The sequence below is a fragment of the Bubalus bubalis genome, chromosome 18, assembly GCF_019923935.1.
Source record: "Bubalus bubalis isolate 160015118507 breed Murrah chromosome 18, NDDB_SH_1, whole genome shotgun sequence".
Taxonomy (NCBI): domain Eukaryota; kingdom Metazoa; phylum Chordata; class Mammalia; order Artiodactyla; family Bovidae; genus Bubalus; species Bubalus bubalis.
In genome coordinates, this window is record NC_059174.1 from 59,089,128 (window position 1) to 59,101,858 (window position 12,731).

The following is a 12,731-nucleotide window of genomic DNA, read 5'->3' on the forward strand; positions in this document are numbered from 1 at the left end:
GTTATTCATCAGATAAGAGAGACACCTCAAGGCTGAGGGAGTTTCAGCAGGCCCCTCTCCCGCAATATGCATTTTTGAGATAGGATGGCAAGAGACATGTCATCCCCCAGCCATAAAACTGATACGAATACTGTTTTGTTGAGCTATCATCAGCCCATGGTTTGATGATAGTCTTAGGAGGAATCATTTTGAAGAAAGGCCAATACCAAAGCAAATATATAGTTTAATTAACATAGCTTAAGAAAAACATTTCTGTAAGAAAAATGCTTGAGGTTTAGCTCGAGGTTAGAGAAAAGTTAAGTTCAGGTGGAACCAGGTGTCATCATAGCAACACAGAATTTTAAGAGACACTTGCAGCCTATTTCCTCTGTTTGGAGACCCCTGTCCTTCCTGCATGTTACCCTTTCAGCTTCTCTCCAGAATGAATTCTTCGATGAACTGCAAAGGATGCAGTTTGTCTAAAGGCCTTTCCACACACAACACACTTATATGGTTTCTCTCCAGTATGAATTCTTCGATGAACTGCAAGGCTTGCATTGAAACTAAAGGCCTTGCCACATACATCACATTTATATGGTTTCTCTCCAGAATGAATTTTCCGATGAGATGTAAGGCTTCCATTTACCTTAAAGGCCTTACCACATACATCACATTTATATGGTTTCTCTCCAGTATGAATTCTTCGATGATATGTAAGGCTTCCATTTACACTAAAGCCCTTACCACATACATCACATTTATATGGTTTCTGTCCAGAATGAATTTTCCGATGATATGTAAGGCTTCCATTTACCTTAAAGGCCTTACCACATACATCACATTTATCTGGTTTCTCTCCAGTATGAATTTTCCGATGATATGTAAGGCGTCCATTTACACTAAAGGCCTTACCACATACATCACATTTATATGGTTTCTCTCCAGTATGAATATTCCGATGAGATTTAAGTCTTCCATTTACACTAAAGGCCTTACCACATACATCACATTTATATGGTTTCTCTCCAGTATGAATTTTCTGATGATATGTAAAGCTTCCATTTACACTAAAGGCCTTACCACATACATCACATTTATATGGTTTCTCTCCAGTATGAATTCTTCGATGAACTGCAAGGCTTGCACTGAAACTAAAGGCCTTACCACAATCACATTTATATGGTTTCTCTCCAGTATGAATTCTTTGATGATATGTAAGGCTTCCATTTACACTAAAGGCCTTGCCACATACATCACATTTATATGGTTTCTCTCCAGAATGAATTTTCCGATGATATGTAAAGCTTCCATTTACACTAAAGGCCTTGCCACATACATCACATTTATATGGTTTCTGTCCAGAATGAATTTTCTGATGATATGTAAGGCTTCCATTTACACTAAAGGCCTTGCCACATACATCACATTTATATGGTTTTTCTCCAGAATGAATTTTCCGATGATATGTAAGGCTTCCATTTACCTTAAAGGCCTTACCACATACATCACATTTATATGGTTTCTCTCCAGTATGAATTTTCCGATGATATGTAAAGCTTCCATTTACACTAAAGGCCTTGCCACATACATCACATTTATATGGTTTCTGTCCAGAATGAATTTTCCGATGATATGTAAGGCTTCCATTTACACTAAAGGCCTTGCCACATACATCACATTTATATGGTTTTTCTCCAGAATGAATTTTCCGATGAGATGTAAGGCTTCCATTTACCTTAAAGGCCTTACCACATACATCACATTTATATGGTTTCTCTCCAGAATGAATTTTCCGATGAGATGTAAGGCTTCCATTTACACTAAAGGCCTTGCCACATACATCACACGTATATGGTTTCTCTCTGGTATGAACCCTCTGATGAATTGCAAGATGTGTGCTTCAAGTATAGCCACGGCCACATACTTCACATTTATATGGTTTCTCTCCAGTATGAAGGATCTGATGAACTGCACGGCTTTCTTTGCGAGTAAAAGTCTTTCCACACACATCACATTTATATGGTTTCTCTCCAGTATGAAGGGTCTGATGAAGTGCATGGCTTTTTTTGTAAGTAAAGGCCTTTCCACACACATCACATTTATATGGTTTCTCTCCAGTATGAAGGATCTGATGAAGTGCACAGCTTTCTCTGCGAGTAAAGGCCTTTCCACACACATCACATGTATATGGCTTCACTCCAGTATGATTTCTCTGATGAACTGCAAGGCTCACATTATCATTAAGGGCCTTGCCACACACGTCACCTTTATATGGTTTTCTTCCTGTATGGATTCTTTGATGTCTAGTGAGTTCTGAGTCCTGAAGAAACATTATATCACACTCATTACATTTGTAAGATTTTTTCTTGTGTGATTCCTGGTCTGGTGCCAGTTCCGAGGAATGCATAACAGCACTCTCATGTTTATGAGAAATGCCTTTATGGACACTACATGTTCTCTGAGGTGGCAAACCTGAGGCACTACTGTTGATATTCATCACAACTTGACTACATTCAAAAAGTGTCTCTTCAGACTGAAGCATCTGCAATTCATCATGAAAGCTTGATTTGTGCATTTCAATAGGCTTATCTCCTACATCATTTCTACTCTGATGATCTCTTCCACCAGTGAGGTTTCTGTTATGGGATATAGACATTCCTTTGTCATTTCTTTCAGCAGCTGTCCAGAGACTCTCAAAACCATGCACAGTTTCCTGTATCTTCCTGAGGAAATAATCTTTGGTTTCATAGGTTTCAGCTCTTCCAAACATCACTCTTTGCAAAATTTCTCCTTTCCCACTGTTTCCTTTTGCTTGTAATTTCTTGGTCATATGTATACGAGACAAACCTACAAGATATAAAGAACCATAGGTATCCTATTAATTACAATTCATAAATAAATTCTTTTATGTTGAGCACATGATATTATACCAAAAGTCATACCCATCCTGAACAGAATTATTAATTTTCCCAATTATTAACTTAAAAATATAAGGAACACTAAAGGAATAGAATTCTAAAAAAAAAAAAACAGCAATCACATAGAATTCAAATTAATTTTAGGGTAGCCAAGTTTCAAAGACAGAATCAGGAAAACATTCATTTTATGCAAACTCGTGTCAGGCCTCATAGAAAAAGTTATTTTCCCACCATGACCTCAAAGCTCATTCTACTTGGTAGTAAATACTCTTCTGTCTCATAACTGAGGAGAAAAAAAACAGTAAAAATCCATTGACAGGGAGACTGGAGGGCTACAGTCCATGAGATCACAAAGAGTCAGACAGGACTAAGTAAGCAAGGATCAAAGAGGAAATACAGTGTAATGGTAAATAATCCAAAAGAAGTATTCTAATGAATATTGTAAAAGATAAATGGCAGTTGACAACTGTTCAACAAATACTGCATAGTGAAAATAAAGAATTTGTTAAAAAAAAAAAAAGTCTCCCTGCCCCCCCACATCATGGGGCTTATGAGATCTTAGTTCCCTGACCATGGATTAAAACCAAAATCATTGCAGTGAAAGTGCTGAATCCTATCCACTGGACTGTCAGGGAATTCCCAATTAAAAAAAAAAAAAGAAAGAAAGAACACTTTTCTAAATACCTCCTATAAATCTATTCGTAGATACACATACAGGCATTTTATAACTAGAAGCGTTTTATGTCAGTTATACTGTGTAAAACATAAAGACCTTCATCTTTAAATAACAAAGAATTAATAAATGAAACATTCTCTGCTTAAATAATGGCCATTCAATATTGCAATTGCCGTTCTATACAGTAACCTTAATTTACTCAGTTCATTGGCTCCAAGATACATGTAAAGGAACAAGTTTTGGGGCCTCCCTGTGGCTCAGAGGTGAATAATCTGCCTGCTGATGCAAGGCACACACCTGATCCAGGAAGTTCCCACATGCCTCGGAGCAACTAAGCCTGTGGGCCCCAACTGAAGATCCTGTACTCTCAAGTTCAGGATTCACAACTCCTGAGCACACGCACAGAGCCTACATACCACAAAAAGAGAAAGTACTGGCATGAGGGGCCCGCATGTGCAACTAGAGAGTAGCCCTTATAACTTATGCCGAAGCTGAAATTCCAATACTTTGGCCACCTGATGCAAACAACCGACTCATTGGAAAAGACCCTGATGTTGGGAAAGATTGAAGGTAGGAGGAGAAGGGGATGACAGAGGCTCAGCTGGAGAAGAATCCTCCTGCAATTTGGAAGTCTGGGTTCGATTCCTGGGTTGGGAAGATCCCATAGAGAAGGGAAAGGTGACTCATTCCAGTATTCTGGCCTGGAGAATTCCATGGACTCTATAGTCCATGGGGTCGCAAGGAGTCCAACACGACTGAGTGACTTTCACTTTCATTTTATGTACCTCATGGTAGGAGAGAGAAGGATTTAGCCTCTCATCCAGCAAAGCAGAATGTTTATTCAGTAACTTCTAAGGGTACAGCCCTCTTTAATTTAAGGTTCCAATTCTCACACCATCCAGTGAAGACGTCCCATGTATTAGCTAACTAGTAGAAAGGCAAATCTTTGCATTAGGGAACAAAAACTTCATCAACCTTAACCTCTTTATTCTTACAGAGTGGCATTTTGTCACACAAATACTGCTCACAGGGCCAATCAAAGTTTTGCAGAAGTTGTCACTTTCGTCTCAGGTTCAAAGATTTGTTAACAAAATAAGCCATTCATTCTGTAGAAATAAATAACACAAATTCTTATTATAGAATCATCTAGCTAACTTTCAATATGCTAACAATAAAAGCAAAGAGAAGTAGAAACAGCAGAAGATACAACACCAAATTGGGTTCTGACCAACATCCAGACTCAAACAGCGCTGGGAAGTCCTGCGGTACAGCGCAACTAGAGACCAAGTGAAGAAAAGATCCCAGGCAGCCTGTTACAGCCATGGGTGAGACTTCAAAGATTGCAGTTTTGGGTTTCCATTTATAATCCCAGGATGCTAACTGATATCATCAGGAACCTGTGAGCAAATAGCAGCTCTGGTTGCATGTTAATGCTATTTGTTTGTCTTATAAAACTTACAATATTGTTAAGCCTGCAGCTGAGTAGGCCAGGGCCCCCCAAGGGCTCGACAATCTCAATATTTGTCCCCTGTCTTATCTCTGGTGCTGCAAGCCTTGCACTCACAGCAGGCAGTCAGGACACTCACAGTCAGGGCAGTGTCCAGCCAGGTTAGAAGCAAGCTCAGAGGCCTGCTTTAGAGAGGACCTAGACCCTGTGCCTCCTGCATTGCCAGGTGTAAAATCCCACCTCTTTCATCAGCCAAGAAGTGATGGACATTACAGATGGACAGAAAAATATTCACAAATTAATTTACTATCGGCGTCCTTCTGAATGCACAGGAAACAGTATAATATAAAGTATAATATGCAGATACCTGGGCTTCCCTGAGGCTCAAAGGTAAAGTATCCACCTGCCATGCAGGAGATGTGGGTTCCATCCCCATGTGGGGAAGATTCCCTGGAAGAGGGCATGGCAACTCACTCCAGCATTCTTGCTGGGAGAATCTCATGGACAGAGGAGCCTGGAGGGCTACAGTCCACTGGGTTGCAAAGAGTCAGGCACGACTGTACCAACTGAGCACACAGGCATCCATGTATCTAGTTCCTTTCCAAGAACTACTGAACCAAGAACACAGGAGTAGAAAATAGGGAATTGGATATTTCAAAGATCAAAATCAGCTTTATAAATACTCAATCTGTGGAAAACTGTGTATCATACAGTGGGCAGATTACCTGAAGAAAGGACAAGCTTAAATTCCTGATGCCAATCACGAAATTTTTTGAAGTCTGAATCAACAAGGCTACGAACTCAGTCAAGCAAAACAGGGGCTCCCAAGAGACACAGAGGGAAAATACAGAGATACCCCAAACCAGATTCCAACTTCACAGGGATGTGATCCTCACCCACAGACAGCAAGTTCCTGTAGGTCTCCACCATCACGTCCCAGTACAAGGCCCTCTGAGCAGGGTCCAGGCATTCCCACTCCTCTGGAGTGAACTTGATGTCCACATCCTTGATGGTCAACTGTGTCTGAAATGAAAGCACATTTCACTAACAGGCGCTGAGGAGGATTCTTATTTTCACATGAAATGAGAAAAGGTGAGTGGGATAAGGGTTAATTCAGGTACTGTAATATTATGACAGATTCATTAAAAGCTATTTGGAACAAACTGTGGGCCTCCAGGTTGTTTCATAAGAGTATGACATCTTCCAATCAATATGAATTTGTTACTTGTGTGGACAATACATGAAGAATATACAAATAAAATTCAATCAGTGAGTTGTCTAGGCAGAATTGTTACACTCTACACACTAAGTGATATTCACTATCTAGATGAGTTATAACAAGACTGGTGTCCTCAGAGACGACAAAGTCCACAGTGGCTTTAAAAGAACACACACTGTGATGATTATGACATCATCACACTGATGACAGTGTTTCAGCACGTCCTACACACGAAGCATTACTCTAAGACTTTATACGGAGGAACTTATCATCAACATGACAGCATATTAGAGAAAGATGCATGTCCATCTTACTGGGGAGAAAACTTTGCCATTCTAAGGAATTGCTCAGATCAAACAGTTAAGAAATGAGGCAACAGCACCTGAGGTCAGGTGGTTGGGAGAGACAACTGAACCTAAGGAACCAATGAGTTAAGTACCAGAGCAGGAAAGTGCATCCACAGAGAGTTTTCTGAGAATACCTGAAACAAGTTCAAGAAAGCTGAAGAGCAATGAAGGTGTAGAATCCCAGATCTTTTGTCAGCCAAGAAATGATGGACATTATAGACAGAGAGAAAAATATTCACAAATTAATTTACTATCTGCCTCCTTCTGAATGCCAGGGAAGAGTATAATATACAGTATAATATGTAGGTATCTGGGCTTCCCCAGAGGCTCAGCAGTAAAGAATCTGCCTGCAATGGAGGTGACATGGGGCTGATATCTGCATGGGGAAGATCCCCCTCGAGGAGGGCATTGCAATCCACTCCTGTATTCTTGCCTGGAGAATTTCAGGGACAGAGGAGCCTGAAGGGCTATGGTCTACTGGATCACAAAGAGGCAGACATGACTATCAGATAAATGGTTACTGTATAGGGTCACCCCCTCTCCCCACCAACCCACACAATGTCAATAATCTTACCACTATTTCCATCACTCATGTGCTGAAGTAGAAAAAACTTAAGGCCATGGAAAACACTTAAGATACAATTTCAACTGCTACAAAGCATAAAACGTATTTATGAGATGATGTTCTGTAATAAAACCACGGAATTACAGATCCATGCACTCACACATGCACACATAAACACACAACTGGTTGAAACAAGGAAGAGTTGTCTTTACTTTTTTCTTTCAATCAAAATTTACTGAGCGTCAACTCTGGACCCCAAAGTGGGAATATAGCAGTGAACATGATGGAGCTTACCATCTAGCAGCCAGCCAGCCAATTACATCCATAATTTTAACATCACTATCGTTATATGTGCTCTGAAACAGGCCTGGTGCTAAGAGAAGATTCAACAGAAAGTCTTGACCTACATTGATAAATCAGACAAGGTATCTGTGAAGAAGAAACACGTGGATTGGCAAGGTGGGAAGTGGAAGAGTGATGCAACCAGGTAGTACAGCCTGAGTGCTGGCTCTGAGGCAGGAAGATATTTAGTGAACAGAAAGCCAGTCAGTCTGACTGGGACATGGCAAAAAGAGGGGTGATGCCAGGTAGAGGCTGCTTTCTACAAGGTCTTTGGATTTAGGACTTTATTCCAAAAGTACCTGGAAGTCACTTGGAAGAATCTGCAGGAGGTAAATCAGAGGTTTAGATTTGTTTTTCAGAGCTCACTCTCCAGTGTGTGGAGGTTTTTATTGTTTAGATACTCAGTCAGTTCAGACTCTTTGCGACCTCATGGTAGTCTGCTATGCTCCTCTGTTCATGGGATTTTCAGGCAAGAATACTGGAGTGGGTGGCCGTTCCCTTCTCCAAAAAGATGCCTTTTGACACATTCTGGGATGATACTCCTGTCTTCTTTTATTCATGTGTATTTCAGCATCTTTGGGACATTAAAAAGGAATCAATTGCACTTCAGTAATTTGTCAGCATTCTCTGTCTTTTTTAAAGCTTATTTATTTTGGTTTTGCTGGGTCTTTGTTGCTGTGAGCACGCTTTCTGTACTTACGGCTGCAATGCCCGGACTTCTCATTGCAGTGGCTTCTCTTGTTTTTGAGCACATGCTCTACAGTGTGTGGGCTTCAGGAGTTATGGCTCCCGGGCTGTAGAACACAGTCAGTAGTTGTGGCGCATGGGCTTAGTTGCTCTGAGGCATCTTCCTGGCCCTGCGGTGGAACCCATGCACCCTACATTGGCAGGCACATTCTTAGTCACTGTACCACCAGGGAAGTCCTCAACATTATCTTATACTAGCTCAAAAAAAAAAAAATTAATACAAACAGAAAATAATATACAGATTTAAAAAATAATATGAGTGGCGCCTGATCTGATAAGATCCCACATGCTGAGGGGCAACTAAGCCCATGAGCCTCAATTTCTGAGCAAGAGCTGTAGAGCCCAGCTGGTGAAATTACTGAAGCCAGCACGCTCTACAGTCTGTGTTGCAAGATAAGAAAAGCCACCGTAATGAGAAACTCATACACTGCAGCTAAAGAGTGGCCACCACACACCAGAACTAGATAAAAGCCACTGCTGCATTGAAGATCAGTACAGCCGATATATATATTTTTAAATATATTAAAAAAAATAGTAATATGATTTTATCCTTAACGTAAGGGATGTAGTTATTAACAAAATCCAATGTGTATCTTTTTACTCCATGACCAAATATTGCATGAAGATTGGGAAAGTTGGGGGAATTCCCTGTCAGTTCACTGGTTAAGATCCCACACTTCCACCACTGGGTTTCGGGTTTAATGCCTCCTCAGGAAACTAAGACCCTGCATCGTATGGCCAAAAAAGAAGAAAAAATAATTAGCAAACTATATTTCATAGTTTAAAGTAGACGCTGTAATAAAACACTCTCTAGACCTGAGGTTTGTTTCTGAACTTTCCATTCCATTTCCAAACACTTCAGATTTTCACGGAGGTCCTCATTTAGTTTTAAATGTCCTATAAAAATTCAGATCTGATTTCCCCTTGTTGGCCTCTTTTCCAGATTTTAGCAGGTACTGTGCATGTTAATACCTTATGTCTAGCGTGCAGCTTCCTTATCCTGGTTGACAGAAGGCAGACAGGGAATCGAGATGGGCCCTAAGCAATCCCTGCTGCCCAACAGCACTGAAACTCCATCTCCAACCCATGGGTGTGAAGCCCTGCCCAGGACGGTGCCCAGGGGAGCCTCCTCACAAGGGCCAGGTCACCGGGTCATGGGGAGATGAGATCTAAGTGGAGATGACAAAGCCTGAGGGAAAGGCCCCGGGTGAGTGTGCATATATAGGACTCAAACAGGATACTTCAGAGTCAGACACGATTAGCGAGTCCAGGGAAGGGCATTTCAGGAAGGACAAACTGAGAATCCACTAAGAATATGACCTTACCTGAGAAAGAGCCATGCCTGACTCCTATTCTTTCCTCTTCCTCCTCTTCTGGGCTTCCTCAAGTAACACGAGTCTTAATGGGGTATCAAGAAGGTGGAAAACATGCTATTTAATGTTTAGACCCAACAAATCCCCTTCCTGAGCCCCAACCACACACACAGGGAAGCCCCCACCATGGGGAACAGACAGTCCTCTGTGCCCACTGTCTCAGGAGGTACTCAGGACAGCCAACTCCCGCACAGAGACCAACACGGGACTTTCCCACACTTTCCCTCAGATAACACTCCCCTCCTGGTGAGGCATCATGCACACAGCAGCAGGGTCACCTCCGATGACCACACGATGCCCTTCAGGTCACACAGCAGGCCCTGGTCCAGCCCCATTGAGAGCAGAGCGCCCTCCCATCTCCCAGGGCGTGATCTGAGTCTCAGAAGTGGAGGCTAAGAGCCCTGGTGCTCAATGCAGGATCCAGATCGGAATCATCTGGGGCCTGTGCACATTCTTGGGGCGAGGCCCCACACAAGAACCTGAGGAGCGTGTCTGATGGGGGAGGAGAGTGTCTGATGGGGGAGAACCGACTAATGAAAGGGTTATGTGTACATATACCATACACCCTGTGACACGTGTACACCATGAAATATTTATAACAAACCACTAAGCAACACGTCCATCACGTCCAAATCCCCATGTTCTGTGTGTGGTGACAACACTGACGACGTACTCTCCTGACACATTCCCAGCAGGCGGTAACAGAACAGGATTAACCACGGTCAGCGTGCTGCACACACCTCCCCAGGACGCACTCATTTCACAACTCAAAGTCTGTAGCTTTTGACCAACATCTCGCCATCTTCCCGACCTTCCAGCCCCAGATGACCACCATCCTACCCTCTGGTACTAGTGAGTTTCTTTTTTTTTTTTTTTTTACATTCCATATAATGGAAGGACATATAATACCAGTCTTTCGCTGTCTGTCTTAATTCACTTACCATAATATTGTCTACATTCATCCAAGTTATCCCAAGTGAGACAAATCTCCAGAACTGTTTACAAGAAAGTCGCTATTGAACTAACAAATCTTTATCCCAAGCTACAAAAATAATTAAATGTAAAGAAAGCAGAAAGCCAAAAGTAAAACCATCACAAAGAACATGTTTAAAGTTCCTTGAAAAGGCATCATGTAGTAAGAGTCAGTCAGTTCTTGCCCCATTTCTTCTCTCACATAACCTCTACTCCTCACCAGGAATACGGAAGGGGGTGACCCACATCTGAGAGAATCAAGTTACTGCCGCAGCCCGCACCTCAACAGGCTCTACACATGCATGCTTTTTTAATACAAATAATTACAAAATACACATGCCTCACAGACAGAAGTTTTGCAATTCTCATTCTAATCTGTATAATTTAAAGAAGCAAGACTTAATAATTCTTACCCAACTGATTCAGCACTCTTCTGGATCTAGTCCCCATCATCACCTGCACACTAGCTATTTCCACTCCATTTGGTTGATCTGTTTCCCTACTTCTTTCTACGTCTCCCTTTTTCTGCTCTCCTGCTGTGCCCGTCCTTCTCTCTACTTCTTCCCTGCCTCCTATCCCGCCTCTCTCTGCCATCTGTTCGCCTTCAAGTTACTTTCTCTCCAACCTCCCTGGTGATCCTCGGTCTCCCTGTATTTCTGCCTTTCTTCCTCCATCTCTGCCCTCCCTTCCTTCCAACTCTGGCACTCCCAAGTGGCTATGCTTCCTTTCAGCTCGCTTTTTTCCTCAGCTCCTCCAATCACTAGGAGTCCCCTTTCTCTCCCACCAGGATATTGTTGCTCTGTAAGCCAAGGTCCGAACTCTTGTATCCCCTTTGCGGGCTGTCTGTGAGAACTACCTGTCCACTGTCGCCCTCTTTGGGACCCCTGATTTACAGACCCTCTCCCTTGAAGGCTATAGAAGGGGGCGGCAGGGGATGAAATGGTGAGATACCATCCCTGGACTCAACGGACATGGATTTGAGAAAACTCTGGGAGATAAAGGGGTCGCAAAGAGTCGGAATGAACAACCACACCTCCCTGTGTTGCTAACCCTTAACTCTCCGGAGACCCTGCTTTTCTCCGAATTTCTCTCCTTTCCTCACCCGCTGCCTTCAAGGCTCATTCTCTTTCATGAAGCTGTCTCTTCCAAGTTCCTCACAATCCTTTTCACTGCCATCGCTTGTCCATGCTTTTCTCAATTTTCCATTTCTCTAGGAGTCGCTGTCTCTGCTTCTCCTGATCCCGCCTTCCGTCCACTATTTACAGGATAGGAGACTGAATAAGAATGGCCCTCCCGCAAGAGCCAAATTCCAGCGGGTGGTTTTCGGGGCCGAAGAACCATGAGTGTCACGCGGCTGGCTCAGGTCACCTCCCCCAACCAGGGATCAGGGGAAAGGTCACTCTGAAGGGCAGAAGGACCGGCCTTAGGAGACGTGAGGACCGAGGGCTGGGAGGGAGGGGGTCTCAGGAGCGGCGCGGGCTCTCCAGAATCCCAGGACCCGGGAGAGAACGCGACCTCTCCCGGAGAGGGGCGGCCGGCGAGGCCTCCAGGGCCCGAGAAGGAGAGGCTGAAGAACGCGGAGCGAATAAACCACCTCGCCTAATAGAATTGTATTTGGTGCAGAAAGGGTAGAGGGGTCCTTGAGGTCAGTAAACGGTTTTAAGCCGGAAACAGGTGAGAAACGCAGAGTTTCAGTGTTTCAAAAGCAGGAACCGGCTTCAGTGCGGACTTTAAACCAAAAGCCAGGCGCCCCTTCACCGCTTACGGAGACGTCTGAATTTGCTGGGGGTGGTGGGGAGGGAGCGGGGATTTAGAGTCAGTAGCAACCCTCAGACCCGGATTACAAAGAAAAGGAGACTCCGAGAGGCAGGTTTGACGCCAAAGACAGAAACTCACGCGGCGCTGGGACCTCCACTCTCCGCTCTCCGCTTCCGCGTGAGTCACGGTGCGCGCAAGCGCAGACAAATAGCTGACCGGCCAGCAGGCCCGGTCGGGCCGTCAGGGGGTCGTTGGTGAGGAGAAGCCCGACCAGCATAGGGTCTTTGAAAGGTGAGGCGGAACCTCGCTGCACGGAGGGGCGGGGCGGGGCGTCCCTGCGCGGCGGGAGGGGCCGGAGGGGCGGGAGGGGTGCGGCGTCGCGGCGCAG

At 43.7% G+C, this 12,731-nt stretch overlaps 1 pseudogene; it reads right to left on the bottom strand.

Moving 5' to 3' along the window:
• Positions 1–205: 205 nt before the first annotated feature.
• On the bottom strand, positions 206–12,710 carry LOC102413367 (annotated as a pseudogene).
• Between the last annotated feature and the right edge of the window lie 21 nt (positions 12,711–12,731).